Source organism: Panthera tigris, chromosome C2 (assembly GCF_018350195.1).
Source record: "Panthera tigris isolate Pti1 chromosome C2, P.tigris_Pti1_mat1.1, whole genome shotgun sequence".
NCBI classification, from domain to species: domain Eukaryota; kingdom Metazoa; phylum Chordata; class Mammalia; order Carnivora; family Felidae; genus Panthera; species Panthera tigris.
The window spans coordinates 61562030-61578860 of record NC_056668.1 but is presented as its reverse complement, the minus strand read 5'-3'; the positions used below and the strand labels follow the sequence as shown (position 1 = coordinate 61578860).

Sequence of the window (16831 nt, the reverse complement as noted above, 5' to 3'; positions counted from 1 at the left end):
TGTGTCCATTGTTCCAGCTTTTTGGAGGACTGCCTAAGGGACTGGTTTTTGTCTTGCTTCACCTAGAGTGCTGATGGGACATAGTTTGGATGTCTGCAGGATGCTAAGAATAAAGAATAGTTAGGGGGTTGGCTTTCTGTGTCTGGCAAAGTTCATCATGATCAGTAAAAAGCATACAATTTGAGCCTTCTCCTATGAGAGGGAAGGAGAGGAGTAGGGTACATGTCAAGCATTCCAACTTTTCAGAGGGCTCCTCATGGAACTGATATTTGTCTCTCCTGATTCTGGTTGCTGAATGGGAACCAGCTGATGTTGGATGCCTGGTGGCTGCTGAAAACAAAGAACAGGACAACTTGATTCTGTAGAACAAGATAATTTACGGTGCCACGGGTAGACACCAGAGGGAGCAAGAAATTATGAAGTCCCAAAAAAGAAACCAGCATGGCTCTCTAATTGAGAATTGAATGCACAAACTCAGAAAAATTTCATCATCCAAAAAAAGTTTTCAGAAGCCCCCAAGCTGATTGGTGAGGGTCTTCCATTATACAAAGCCAGTTCATAAAGACTCAAGGAGGTAGATTTTGTTTTCAAATATGCATATCCCAACACAAAGTTATGGGACACACAAAGAAGCAGGAAAACATGCCCCCAAATAAAAGAACAAAATGAATTTCTAGAAAATGGTCCTAAAGAAATGGGGTTTCTCATAAAGAATTCAAAACATCCACCATAAAGATGCTCTACAGGCTCAAGAAAACATGAACAATATGAGAATATCAACAAAGAGATACAAACATAAAAAAGAAACAAATACAAATTTTGGATCTGAAGAATAATTGAAGTGAATATTCACTAGAGGAGTTCAACAGCAAATTTGATCAAGCAGAAGAAAGAATCAGTGAACTCATAGATGATTTGAAATTATGACATCAACTAGATAACATTTATGTGGAGGGGGAGAAGCAAAGATGTGGAGGATTTATATGCAATTGAAGTTAAATTGTTATCAACTAAAATAGATTGTTATAACTATATGATATTTTATGCAAACTTCATGGTAACCACAAGGAAGATACCTGTGGAAGACACACAAAAAGAAATGAGATACTAATCAAAGTATATCACTACAAAAATAAGTAACAAATGAAACAACAAGGAAGACAAGAGAGTAAAAGAGGGCAAAAAAAAGTCACAAGACAAAACAATGAACAAAATAGCAATAGTAAGTTCTTCCCTATCAATGACTATTTTAAATGTGAATAAAGTTCTGCAATTAAAAGATATAGAATAGCTGAATTGATAAAAAAGCAAGATACACCTATCCGCTATCTAAGGGAGATTCACTTTAGATTTAAGCACACACATAGTCTGAAAGTGAAAGTATGGGAAAGATATTTCATGCAAATGGTAACTAGAGAGCAAAAGTTACATCAGACAAAATAGACTTTAAGTAAAAAACTACCAAAGAGACAAAGAAAAACATTACATAATGATAAAAGAGTCATTTCTCTAGGAAGATGTAATTATTATAAGTACATAAGTATCCAACATCAGAACACTCAAATATGTGAAGCAGACATTGACAGAACTGAACAGAGGAATAGACAGCAACATAAAAATAGTAGAAAATTTTAATCCCACATTTTCAATAATAGATAAAATATCCAGAAAAAAAAGATGAGTAGGGAAACAGAAGAGTTGAACAACATTATAGATCAAATGATCTAACAAACATTTATAGAACATTTCACCTAACAGCAGCAGAATACACATTCTTCTCATGTGCACAAGAAACATTCTCCAGGATAGTTTACATATTAGATTACAAAACAAGTCTTAACAAACTTAAGAAGACTGCACCAAATAGCAATAAATAAATAAATAAATAGCCCAATTAAAAATGAGCATATCTCCAAAGAAGACATACAAATGGCCTACAGGCATATGAAAAGATGTTCAATATCATTAAGTACCAGGGAAATGCAAATCAAAAACACAATGAGATATCACTTCACACCCATTAGGCTGGCTACTACACACAAAACTAGACAAAACAGAAAATAGAAAGTGTTAGGATGTGAATAAATGGGAAGGTAACTTCTGTGCACGATTGGTGGGAATGTGAAATGGCATAGCCACCATGGAATACAGTTTGGAAGTTCCTCAAAAAAGTAAAAATTGAACCAGCATATGATCCAGTAATACTACTTCTGTGTATTTATCCAAAAGAATCAAGATCAAGATCTTTCTACTCCTACATTCATTGCAGCAATACCCATAATAGACAAGAGATGGAAATAACATAAATGTCCATTAATGGTTGGATGCATTTTAAAAATGTAATATATGCAATGGAATATTATTCAGCCATAAAAAATAAGAAAATCTCATCATATGCTGCAACCTGCTAGAACCTTGAGGATATTATGCTAAGTGAAATAGGCCAGTCCCAGAGGACAAATACTGCATGACTCCACCTAAATGAGGTATTTAAAGCAGTCAAATCCATAGAAACAGAAAACAGGATGATGGTTGCCAGTGGCTGGGGAAGGGGAGAAACAGGGAATTGCTGTTCAATGAACATAGAGTTTCAGTCATGTAAATGGAAGTGTTCTAGAGATCTGCTATACAACAGTGTGCTTACAGTTAATACTTTACCATACACTTAAAAATTTATAGGGGCGCCTGGGTGGCTCAATCAGTTGAGTGGCCGACTTCAGCTCAGGTCATGATCTCGCGGCTCGCGAGTTCGAGCCCGGCGTCGGGCTCTGTGCTGACAGCTGGGAGGCTGGACCTCTTTCAGATTCTGTGTCTCCCTCTCTCTCCCTGCCCCTAACCCACTCGCATTCTGTCTCTGTCTCTTTCAAAAATAAATAAACATTTAAAAACATTTTTAAAAATTTATAAAGAGGGTAGATATCATTTTATGTGTATTTTACCACCAATAAAAAAAAAGACTTACAATGGCCCTACAAATAACTATTACTATCTAATTTTGAATATGGGAATTTTGAAGCTTATTCCACCTTTTTAAAGGGTCTCACAGCTAGCAAGTGATAAAGTTGACATCTAAACCCAGTTAGTCTCAAGTTGCTCTAGCATCATGTCATTATCTTCTTTTCCTTTAAATGAAGTACAGTATATTATGCATAATATATATGAGAAACATTTTTCCTTTTCATGGATAAATGATTATAATACACTTAGTTTTTTAATCTCAGATTTGGCCATTCCAGAGAATCCACCAACTGTAATCTATATCAGAGCCTACCTGTCTCTTGCAACCTGGGGTTTCTGTTGAAATTGAGCAATTAGGGAAAAAAGTAGCAAAACATGGTTTGCAGCATTTTCAGATATGGGAAAGGAAGAAGTAAACAATGGAGATGCTAACTCTTCACATCTCTAACACCCCATTTATACTACATTAATACCCCATGTAGGATATACATTCTGCATACACACTCACATAACCCTTTAGATTTCACATTCACATTCTCACATGCATACCCAACCCAAAATAGCCCTGTAGATTCCTAGTGGAAAACAAAGTGTTAGCCAGCAGAACTCTGTCCTGTTGTGAGGCAGTTATAGCCTCTCAGCTGGTCTGATTGAGCTACTTTAACTATATGTATTTTTAAGTCTAGTAAGGACAAGAAAGAAAGGTCACCTGCAACTTTTTCCCTCAGGGCTAAACAAACCGAGGTGTATAGAAACAGGACTCTGAATGGATCATGTTGGCATTTAATTTCTAGATTCAAAAAGCTAAATTTAGAATGTCCTATTGACAATCCAGCATCGAGCAGGAAAGTCAGTGGGGGGCGGGGGGGAAGGAGAAGGCAGAATTTTTCAAGTATTGTGTGGACTCTCCTACAGGAAGTAGAGAAGCATCAATTCTTCTAAAAGCAGATAATTAATGTGTCTTCACCTATCCCAGATACAATGCAGATCATGTTAAGATTATAGATTAAATGAGATTGTGCATGTAAAGAGTTAATACAATAGTTGGCATATTGAAAACACTAAATACTCGGTAGCTGTTATTAATCTGGTCAAATTTAATTTATTTCAAACTACTGTGAAGCAGTTAAGACTTACCCACCCCCCAACCCTTTGAGTTATAAGCATGGTGGAAAGAGAATGACGTCTTTTTGGATTTTGTCCTTTATCTAAAAATAAAGTTATCTGGGGATTTACTCGGAGCAAAGCATCCACCGAGAGCAGAAGTTCATCATCACCAAGCAAAAGGTACAGTCAGGGTCAGAATAATCGAGCTGACTGGGGTCTGTTGTGTACCTTCCATCACAGCCATGCCATTAGGAGACTAAGGTATAAGTCTTGGCTACAGATAAAATAAAAAGCCCTCCCACCCACACCTCAAAACTTAGCAGGCTATCCTAAGAGGTCATCATGATCTCAGAAAGTGTTGCTTGAATAAACGAATCTGAATTTGTTTTACTGAAGGAACACAGCGTCATGCCAGATAACATCATTATTTCTCAGCTTTGGGAGAAATCTTTGAGCATTTGATTTCACTTGGTGGTTTTTTTACTATGGCCATGAAGAATAATCCTTAACCTCTGCATTGCTTGGAATAACATGATCTTATCCTAGACTTATGCTACTAATCTTCCTACATAAGAATCCACCAATGGACCTGGGGACTTAATGGCACTCAAAGAATAAAACCACTTCCTTTGTCTTTGCTAAAAGTCAGTGACCACTGACTCAAACGATCAGAGAGCCAGAGAGATCAATAGATAGAAATGTACAGTTGAACCTGACCACTGCCCACAGCCACAGCATTGGCTCTGGGTTCTACTTTGTTTCTCTTGCAGCTTTTACTGAAGAGTACTTGCATTTTGAAGACTGCATCAATTTAGAGCAGGAGTTGCACTTAAGAAATAATACTATATAATTAAAATATGTCTGATAAACAAAAATAATTTTTATATTCAGGAAAGTTGCTGAGGCAGCAGATTTTTAGTCATTAGTATATTTGCAAGGTTAAGGTACTATAATTAATAAAGTCAATAAAATATTTATTTATTTATTTATTATTTATTTTTCAATTTACATCCACGTTAGTTATCATATAGTGCAATAATGATTTCAGGAGTAGAATCCAGTGATTCATTCCCTATGTATAACACCCAGTGCTCATCCCAGCAAGTGTCTTCCTTAATGCCCCTTGTCCATTTAGCACATCCCCCCCACCCACAACCCCTCCAGCAACCCTCAGTTTGTTCTCTATATTTAAGTTTCTTATGTTTTGTCCCCCTCCCCGTTTTTATGTTATTTTTGCTTCCCTTCCCTTATGTTCATCTGTTTTGTGTCTTACATTCCACATATGAGTGAAGTCATATGACATTTGTCTTTCTCTGACAGACTAATTTCACTTTGAATAATACCTTCTAGTTCCATCTACATTGTTGCAAATGGCAAGATTTCTTTTGCAAATTTCTGTTGCAAAAGGAAAAGATTTCTTTTCTTTTTGATTGCCAAATAATACTCCGTTGTGTGTGTGTGTGTGTGTGTGTGTGTGTGTATCCATTCTTTATCCATTCATCTGTCAATGGACCTTTGGGCTCTTTCCATACTTAGGCTATTGTTGATAGCACTGCTGTACACATTGGGGTGCATGTGCCCCTTCGAACCAGCATTTTTTTTATTCTTTGGATAAATATCTAGTAATGCAATTGTTGGGTCATGGGGTAATTCTATTTTTAATTTTTCAAGGAGCCTCCATACTGTTTTCCAGAGTGGCTGCACCAGTTTGCATTCCCAACAGCAGTGCAAAAGAGATCCTCTTTCTCTTCATCCTTACCAACATCTGTTGTTTCCTGAATTGTTAATGTTAGCCATTCTGACAGGTGTAAGGTGGTATCTTATTGTGGTTTTGATTTGTATTTCCCTGATGATGAGTGATGTTGAGCATTTTTTTTTCATGTATCTATTTGCTATCTGAATGCCTTCTTTTGGAAACTGTCTATTCCTGTCATTTGCCCATTTCTTCACTGGATTATTTGTTTTTTGGGTGTTGAGTTTGATAAGTTCTTTGTAGATTTTGGATATTAACCCTTTATCTGATATGTCATTTGCAATTATCGTCTCCCATTCTGTTGGTTGCCTTTTACTTGGAAATTGCCAATTTCCTTGGATCCCAGGTATAAATCCCAGGCATCCCAGGTGTAAATCCCACTTGGTTGTGGTGAATAATTCCTTTAATGTATTGTTGGATCTGGTAGTATCCTGTTGAGAATTGTTTCATCCAAACTGGAAGTTGCCAGTTTACTTGGAAACTGTCTATTCCTGTCATTTGCCCATTTCTTCACTGGATTATTTGTTTTTTGGGTGTTGAGTTTGATAAGTTCTTTGTAGATTTTGGATATTAACCCTTTATCTGATATGTCATTTGCAATTATCTTCTCCCATTCTGTTGGTTGCCTTTTACTTTTGCCAATTGTTTCCTTCACTGTGGAGAAATTTTTTTATCTTGATGAGGTCTCAATAGTTCATTTTTGCTTTTGTTTCTGTTGCCTCCAGAGACAAGAAATTGCTGTGACTGAGTCAAAGAGGTTTTTGCCTGCTTTCTCCTCTAGGATTTTGATGGCTTCTGTCTTCCATTTAGGTCTTTCATCCATTTTTTAGTTTATTTTTGTATATGGTATAAGAAAGTGGTCCAGGTTCATTTTTCTGCATGTCACTGTCCAGTTTTCCCAACACCATTTGAGGAAGAGACTGTCTTTATTCCATTGGATATTCTTTCCTGCTTTGTCAAAGATTAGTTGGCCATATGTTTGTGAGTCCATTTCTGGGTTCTCTATTCTGTTCCATTGATCTAAGTGTCTGTTTTTGTACCAGTACCATACTGTCTTGAGGATTACATCTTTATAATACACCTTGAAGTCCAGAATTGTGATGCCTCTAGCTTTTGTCTTCTTTTTCAGGATGGCTTTGGTTATTTGTTGTCTTTTCTGGTTCCATACAAATTTTGGGATTGTTTGTTCTAGCTCTGAAAAATGCTGGTGGTATTTTGATAGGGATTTCATTGAATATGTAGATTGCTTTCAGTAGTATCAATATCTTAACAATATTTGTTCTTCCAATCCATGAGCATGGAATATTTTTCCTTGTGTGTGTGTGTGTGTGTGTGTGTGTGTGTGTGTGTCTTCAATTTCTTTCATAAGCTGTCTATAGTTTTCAGTGTATAGATTTTTCACCTCTTTGGTTAGGTTTATTCCTAGGTATTTTATGGGTTTTGGTGCAATTGTAAAAGGGTTCGATATCTTGATTTCTCCTTCTGTTGCTTCATTGTTGGTGTGTAGAAATGCAACTGATTTCTGTGCATTGATTTTATATCTGCGACTTTGCTGAATTCACGGATCAGTTCTAGCAGTTTTTTGGTGGAATCTTTTGCATTTTCCATATAGAGTATTATGTCATCTGCAAAGAGTGAAAGCTTGACTTCCTCCTTGCTGATTTGCATGGCTTTTATTCTTTTGTGTTGTCTGATTGCTGAGGCTAGGACTTTCAATAGTATGTTGAATAACAGTGGTGAGAGTGGACATCCCTGTCGTGTTCCTGACCTTAGGAGGAAAGCTCTCAGTTTTTCCCCATTGAGGATGATATTAGCGGTAGGTGTTTCATATATGGCTTTTATGATCTTGAAGTATGATACTTCTATCTCTACTTTCTTGAGGGTTTTTAATCAAGAAAGAATGCTGCATTTTGTCAAATGCTTTCTCTGCATCTGTTGAGAGGATCATGTGGTTCTTGTCCTTTCTTTCATTCACGTAATGTATCATATTGACTGATTTGCACATATTGAGCCAGCCCTACATCCCAGGTATAAATCCCACTTGGTTGTGGTGAATAATTCCTTTAATGTATTGTTGGATCTGGTAGTATCCTGTTGAGAATTGTTGCATCCAAGTTCAGCAGGAAAATTGGTCTGTAGTTCTCCTTTTTAGTGGGGTCCTTGTCTGGTTTTGGAATCAAGGTAATACTGACCTCATAGAATGACTTTGGAAGGTTTCCTTCCATTTCTATTTTTTGGAACAGTTTCAAAAGAAAGGTGTTAACTCTTCTTTAAACTCTTCTTAACAGAAGACCGTGGGGGAAACGAAAGAGGGGAAAAAAACAAGTTAGAGAGGGATGGAGCAAACCATAAGAGACTCTTAAAAACTGAGAATAAACTGAGGGTTGATGGGTGTGAGAGAGAGGGGAAAGTGGGTGATAGGCATTGAAGAGGGCACCTGTTGGGATGAGCACTGGGTGTTGTATGGAAACCAATTTGACAATAAATTTCATAATAAATAAATAAATAAATAAATAAATAGTTTGGTAGAATTCCCCTGGAAAGCCATCTGTTTCTAGACTCTTGTTTTTTGGGAGATTTTTGATTACTAATTCAATTTCTTTACTGGTTATGGGACTGTTAAAATTATCTATTTATTCTTGTTTCTGTTTTGGTAGTTTATATGTTTCTAGGAATTTGTCCATTTCTTCCAGATTGCCCAATTCATTGGCATATAATTGCTCATGATATTCTCTTATTATTGTTTGTATTCCTGCAATGTTGCTTGTGATCTCTCCTCCTTCATGCTTGATTTTATTTACTTGGGTCCTTTCCTTTCTCTTTTTGATCAGTCTGGCTAGGAGGTTATCAAATTTGTTAATTCTTTCAAAGAACCAGCTCCTGGTTTCATTAATGTATTATACTGTTTTCTTTTTTCGATAGCATTGATTTCAGCTCTAATCTTTATTATTTCCCATCTTCTGCTGATTTGGGGTTTTATTTGCTTTTCTTTTCCCAGCTCTTTAAGGTATAAGGTTAGGTTGTGTATCTGAGACCTTTTGTGCTTCTTTAGGAAGGCCTGGATTACTATATACTTCCCTCTTATGACTGCCTTTGCTGCATCCCAGAGGTTTTGTGCTGTGGTGTTATCATTTTCATTGGCTTCCAGGTACTTTTTAATTTCCTCTTTAACTTCTTGGTTAACCCATGCATTCTTTAGTAGGATGTTCTTTAGTCTCTAAGTATTTGTTCTTTCCAAATTGTTTCTTGTAGCTAATTTCAAGTTTCGTAGTGTTGTGGTCTGAAAATATGCATGGTATAATCTCCATCTTTTTGTACTTATTGAGGGCTGGTTTGTGTCACAGTATGTGATCTATTCTGGAAAATGTTCAATGTGCACTCAAGAAGAATGTGTATTCCGCTGCTTTAGGATGAAATGTTCTAAATATATCTGTAAGTACACCCAGTCCAGTGTGTCATTCAAAGCCACTGTTTCCTTGTTGATTTTCTGCTTAGATGATCTGTCCATTGCTGCAAGGGGGATGTTGAAATCCCCTACAATTATGGTATTATTGTCAATTAGTTTCTTTATGTTTGTGATTAACTGATTTATATATTTGGGCTTACCATGTTGGGGGCATAAATGTTTACAATTGTTAGGTTTTCTTGGTGGATAGACTCCCTTAATTATGATATAATGTCCTTCTTCATCTCTTGTTACAGTCTTTGTTTTAAAATCTAGATTGTCTGATATAAGTATGGCTACTCCAGCTTTTTTTTTTTTTGGAGTCTATTAGCATGATAGATTGATCTCTGTCCCCTTACTTTCAATCTGAAGGTGTCTTTAGGTCTAAAATGGGTCTCTTGTAAACAGCATACGAGTGGATCTTGTTTTCTTGTCTATTCTGTTATCCTGTATCTTTTGATTGGAGTGTTTAGTGCATTGACATTTAGAGTGAGTACTAAAAGATATGAATTTATTGCCCTTGAGTTGCCTGTAGAGTTGGAGTTTCTGCTGATGTTCTCTGGCCCTTTTTAGTCTTTGTTGCTTTAGGTCTTTTGTTTTCTTTTGTTTTGTTTCATCTTTTCTCCCCTCAGAGAGTCCCCCTTAAAATTTCTTTCAGGGCTGGTTTAGTAGTCACAACCTCCTTTAGTTTTTGTTTGTCTGGGAAACTTTTTCTCTCCTTCTATTTTGAATGACAGCCTTGCTGGATAAAGAATTCTTGGCTGCATAATTTTCCAATTCAGCACATTGAATATATCCTGCCAATTCTTTCTTTCTGGCCTGCCAAGTTTCTGTGGATACGTCTGCTGAGAACCTGATCTGTCTGTCTTCCCTTGTAGGTTAAGGACTTTTTTCCCTTGCTACTTTCATGATTCTTTCCTTGCCTGAGTATTTTGCAATTTTGACCATGATATGCCTTATTGATGGTCGGTTTTTGTTGAATCTAATGGGAGTTCTCTGTGCTCTCCTGGATTTTGATGTCTGTGTCCTTCCCCAGGTTAGGAAAGCTTTCTGCTATGATTTGCTCCCATAAACCTTCTACCCCTTTTTCTCTCTCTTCATCTTCTGGGGCTCCTATGATTCAGGTGTTATTCTTTTTTGATGAGTCACTGAATTCTCCAATTCTTATATCATGCTCTTTTGCCTTAGTTTCCCCTCTTATTTCCTGTTATATTATTCTCCATAAGTTTGTCTTGTATATTGCTGATCCGCTGCTCTGCTTCATCCATCCTTGCCACTATAGCACTCATTTGAGATTGCATCTCAGTTATAAACTTTTTAATTTCATCCTGACTAGATTTTACTTCTTTTATTTCTGCAGAAAGGGATTCTATGTTTTTTTCAACCCCAGCTAGTAATCTCATTATCGTGATTCTAAATTCTAGTTCAGTCATCTTGCTTATATCTGTGTTGATTAAGTCCCTGGCTATCATTTCTTCCTCTTCTTTCTTTTGGGGTAAATTCCTTCATTTTGTCATTTTGGAGGAAGAAAAGAGAATTAATAAAATTAAAAAATTAAATTAAAAAATTAAAAACAACACAAAAAAATCAATTAAAGGAAGCTAGATCCTAGGTGTGTTTTGTCTGGTTGTTAAAGGCAGCTTGATAGAATAGAGAAAAAAGGGAAATAAAAGAAAAGGAAAAAAAGTAGGAAAATATTTAAAAATTTTAAAAAGTGAATACAATAAAATTAAATGAAGAAAGTAAAATAGATTTTAAAAATTACAAAATATATAAAATATATAGTAGAAAAAATTAAGAAAAATCTTTTATATAAAAATGGAAAATAAAAATAATTTTTTTCTCTTTCTCTATTCAAGAATAAGAAAAGAAAAAGAAAAAAATGAATAGAGGGAACAGCAAACAATTAAATACGAATAAAATTACATCCAGTTTCCCCTAGAAGTCAAACTAGGAAGCACTTTATAGTCCATAAACTAAGCAGGCAGAGAGACTTGTGGTGTTCCTCTAGAGCTTGGTTGGCACAGTTGGATGGGGCTTAGTGTAATGGATCTGTTCAACACTAGATGGTGCTGCTTAGTTTACGGGGGTGGATCATATCATAATGGTGCACATAGGCGTGTATGCACATGCACAGGAGAGATGAAAACGGTATCACCCAGCTTCCCAGTCTATAGCATCAGAACTCTGTGCTCTCACCTACTGGCAATCAAGCACGCCTCCTTTGTCTCCAGTTTTTGTCTACTCCTCGCTTCAACACTGTCTACAACCAAGCCATCAGCCTGGTGGCTCCCTCCCAAATTTTATCTCAGATAGGGCTATGTTTCTAAACCCCTCACTTCTGAGGGCCCTGAGGCTTGTATCCTCTCCAACACTCCAGGAGAGGGTCTGGCCAAGCAATGTCCAGGTGCTGGCCCAGAACATTCATGTGACTGCACCACTGCAGAGGCCCAGAAACTACAGCTAGGTGCTAGCCCACCCCAGCAAAAGTTTGCACAATTGTGCAGAAGCAGCATTTCAAGGATTATGGCAAATCACAACACATATCTGGTGCCAGGCTTTACTGCCTCTAATGTCCTTGTTCCAACACCAGCAAATGTGGCTGTTCTCCAGGGTCCACTGGAACCTTTACCTGGGGAGAGGCCACACAACCTATACCAAATGTCCTTTTAGCAGGTGAACAGACTCTCCCCATGTGGCCCAAGGACGTTTCATACCTCACTGTCTGCTCCTGTGGATTCACCCTTCCCACAAGAGCTCCACCAAGTATTGAGCTATGGAGTTTTTGATTCTGCACTCCCCTATTTATAGAGTCTTAATGGTATTGAAACCCTCTCCTTTCTCCTTTCTCTTTTCTCCCTTTCTTGTTCAGTCCCTTGTGGGTGTTTCCACTCTTTCTCTTTCTCTCCAGCTGCTCTCAGGGAGAGTGCTTTCCCAGTACACTACCCCCCATCTCTGTCTTCTCTCCACAAGCCAAAACGGCTCCCTATCTTCTGCAGCTTCTCTCTTCCCCAGTTAATCTCTCCATGCAGCATACCTGTTGAGTTCTGTGGCTCAAGTTATGCAGATTGTTGTGTTAATTTTCAGATCAATTTTCTAGGTGTGCAAAATGGTTTGGTGCTGATCTAGCTGCATTTTAGGGATGAGAGATGAATAAAACTTCCATGCTCCTTTACCATCTTGGCCCCTCCCCTATTTTGTAATTTTTTAGGAAAACAGTAAAAATGAGAAAACTGAAGGACATTCTATTCCATTTTGAATATCCAATAGATGCCAAATTAACCCTTCTTCCTACTGAGGGATACTATTCTTACCCAAAGCAAGCTTTTGGATATCTAGAAGTTATAAAGAACTTGAAATAGGTGTTAATTAACCTAAAAGAGTATTTGTTTGGATGAGAAGGAATGGAATAAACGGAAAAGAGAACATGAAAAAAGTTTAATGACCTGTCATGATGGCACAAAACAGAGAAATGGGTTACACAGTTCTTGAGTATGGGTAAAATAAAAGGAAATGTGTTTTAGAAGTATCAGCGAAGAAGAGAGGGTGGTAATAACAATACTTTGAGAGCTACCTATGGAAAAGTGATAAGAAATCACCAAGGGACTAGTCCTGTTTACATAGAGGTTCTATGATCTTTGGATTGGAGCATTTTATTTCAGAAGGCAGCAACAATATATGAGCAAAGGCAAGTAATAAACAATCAGTTAAACTGGTGGGACTAAAGGGTTGGTTGCAAGTTAGAAGTATGGAAGCAAACATCCAGGGATTGCCCAAAGCTATTGAGCATTTTTTAATATCCCATTTCAACACTCACCTTAATATTTTATTTTTCCCTTAAGTTTCCCAACCTAGGAAATATCTGCAACCATCCACATAAGTTACTGTGTGCCTTGGGATGCAATCATTTTCTTCTTCCCAGCTGCAAGCCTGAGGCAAGTTTCAAGAAATCATTAGCAGAGGCCCTTGTTCCTCTACTCAGTATTTTGCGGAACTATGGGTCTCTTACATAGACTTCTTGAATAATATACACATTACTTATTGAATAATATACACATTGGGCATCTCGTTCATAGTAAAGTGAAGCTACCCTTTATAAAGAGAATATTACCACTTCTTTTCTATCCCCCTACTTTCTATCTTCCCCAGGTCTCCAGAAATATGAAGGCATTTATGTAATGTGTATGATGTTTTGATGACAGACAGACAGACAGACAGACCTGGATGTAGTTTCTGACCTAGGGCAAGCAACTTACAGTCTCAGAGCTTTAGTTTTCACATCTACAATATGAGAATAGTGTTTGTTTCATCAGAGTGTTGTCATGAAGAGTATAATGAATTACATTCTTCTGTTTCCTCAACCTAGAAATATATTAAAGGTTCTGATATCAACTAAAATGCCTGGAAAGTTGGATTTTAAAGGAATGAATGAATGAGAGAAATTAGTGTAAAAGAATAAAAGCTGCTAGGAGACTAGATCTTAAATGTTCTCACCATAACAGCAACAACAAAATGGTAATTATGTGATATGAAGTATGTGTTAACTCACCTTATTGTGGTAATCATTTTACAATATATGTGTATGGTATTATCACAATGTACACCTTAAACTTACAAAATGTTGATTATATCTCTATAAAGCTGGGGTGGGGGGGAGAAGGAAGACACATTAAAAAAATTAGTGTAAGAGAAGGTAAAGGAGATTACGACTAAACGCAATAGAGATTTTCTTTAGTTTAATACATCTTATACTCAATATTAGACATGATTGAATGGTTTTTATGCTCTTGAGCTGAACTGTACAGAACAATTAAGATTTGTTAGGTGATGATAATTTACACTTTACAGGAAGAGTTAATATTTGACAAGTATGTTATAGAAAGTTAAATTTTTGCTTGCTTATATTTCAGATGTTTTGACTTTAATATCCCATAGTGTAAACATCTGTTTACTTTGTATCTTGGCTCCTGAGCCCCTCAAAACTCCCCATTTTTTCCCATTCTGAATCCCTCATAGTTCACGCCCCAGCTGGTTAAACAGTGGGCTTTGAAGGGAAGAGGCAAATGGGAGGCATCCCCTGAAGGAAGGCCAAGCATCCTCCATGGCCTCCTGTGTCTTTTGCATCTACTTCTCTCTTGGATAATTGGTGATGGACCTTAAACTTTAATATTCTGCATTTCAGATGTGTTTCATTCCTCTATAAAGTGAACAAACAAACAAACAAAGCAATCTCATTCATGCTCTGCCACATGTGTATAACTGAAAACACAGTGGTCCATCCAAGGCATTTCTGGTGACTTATTTGTACATCGACTGCCCTTGTTAGAAGGTAGAGGGGGGAGTGTAAAATATCCTCCAAATTGAGAAAACACTTTGAGACTAAAAATGAAGCAAGCAGCCACACACATCTTATACAGTTTTATTCAGGGTAACTTACTGACAGGGAATACTGGGCAGAGAAGGATCTGGATGCTGTGCAGCTATTCTCCGCTACGTCTGGACCTTAGCATACAGATTTTATAGAGTGAGGAAATGTGCAGAGGGCACTGTGGTGAAGTCAAAGGGTCTGCATACACGTAATTGATAACACTTAATAGACCTCCTGGCACTATCTGTGTGTCAGGAGATAGAGGGGAAACTATGTTATCTGTGCTAGTTATCTAAACAAATTTAGGGAAGACCAGAACAAGCCTCTCCACATTCTAGTCAGGACATACATTAACCTCCATGGAACCTGGAGCACAGTGCCCATGACGGAGGTCATTGCACTGACATGAACAAGAGGGAGGGCCAGAGATGGAGTCAATATTGTTATCACACTTACTCTCCATCCCCAACATTTCCATTGCCTATACATTCTTTACACGTCATTCTTCACACATCATTCTTCTGTGATGGCTATAGAGCCAGATACTGGCTGGCAAGTGACTTGCATTCCTATGCCACAGCAGCAATATAAACAGCAACATGAAATTAATATACCTAGAAGACAAAAGAAAATCTTACAGGAGAAAACAGGGAGGGAGCAACCTCTTTGACCTCAGCTGTAGCCAACTTCTTACTTGACATGTCTCTAAAGGGAAAGGAAATAAAAGCCAGAATGAACAATTGGGACCTCATGAAGATAAAAATCTTCTGCATAGAAAAGGAAACAAAACTAAAAGACAACCGACAGAATGGGAGAAGATATTTGCAAATTATGTATCGGATGAAGGGTTAGTATCCAAAATCTATAAAGAACTTACCAAACTCAACACCCAAAATAAATAAATAAATAAATAAATAATCCAGTGAAGCAATAGGCAGAAGACATGAATAGATACTTTTCCAGAGAAGACATCCAGATGGCAAATAGACACATGAAAAGATGTGTCTTTTCATCTTTTGATGATGATGAGTCAACATCACTCATAATCAGGGAAATACAAATCAAAACCACACTGAGATACAACCTCACACCTGTTAGAATGGCTAACATTAACAACTCAGGAAATAACAGATGTTGGTGGGGATGCAGAGAAAGGGGAACACTTTTGCACTGTTAGTGGGAATGCAAACTGGTACAGCCACTCTGGAGACCAGTATGGAGGTTCCTGAAAAAATTAAAAATACAACTACCCAGCGACCCAGCAATTGCATTACTAGGTATTTATCCAAAGCATACAAAAATGCAGATTTGAAGAGGCCCATGCACCCCAATATGTATAGCAGCGCTATCAACAATAGCCCAAGTATGCAAAGAGCCCAAATGTCCATCAACTGATGAATGGATAAAGAATATGTGATATATATATATATATATATATATACACAATGGAATGCTACTCAGCAATGAAAAAGAATGAAATCTTGCCATTTGAAACAATGTGGATGGAATTAGAGAATATTATGCTAAGTGAAATAAGTCAGTTCAAGAAAAACAGGTATAATATGATTTCACTCATATGTGGAATTTGAGAAACACAATAGGTGAATATACACGAAGGAAAGGAGAAATAAGATAAAAACAGGTTGGCAAACCATAAGAGACTCTTAAATACAGAGAACAAACTGAGGGTTGCTGGAGGGGTGGTAGGTGGGAGGATGGGTTAAATAAGTGATGGGCATTTTGGGGATGAGCACTGGGTGTCATATGTAAGAGATGAGTCACTGGGTTCTACTCCTGAAGCCAAGACTACACTTTATGTTAATTAAATTGAATTTAAATTAAAAAAAAAAAACAACTTAGAACTATAGTCTCCTAGCAACCCAGTAAAGAAGTCAGTCATCTAGGGGTGCCTGGGTAGCTCAGTTGGTAGAACGTCTGGCTCTTGATCTCAGGGTCATGAGTTCAAGCTCCACATTGGGCATGGAGCATCCTTTAAAAAAAAAAGCCATGTAGTGAAGGCATAAGCAAGAGGTTCCCTTTCTGCATATGGGATGTGAAGTCAGTGACATTACTGTCATAGGATGATGTATATGAACAGCATTTATGTCCTCTGAGGACATAGGTCCCTCTTTAGGTGGCAGTTAAAATATCTAGAGCCATGCCATTATAAAACCACCTTCTCATTTGAGCAGTTCCTTGA

The 16831-nt window shown here is 37.3% G+C and overlaps 1 protein-coding gene across 4 annotated transcripts in view; it reads left to right on the top strand.

Annotated features, from left to right (window-relative positions):
- Positions 1-16831, top strand: part of LOC102957482 (limbic system associated membrane protein) — a 649275-nt gene that overhangs the window by 517217 nt on the left and 115227 nt on the right. The gene's annotated exons all lie outside the window — the stretch shown is intronic.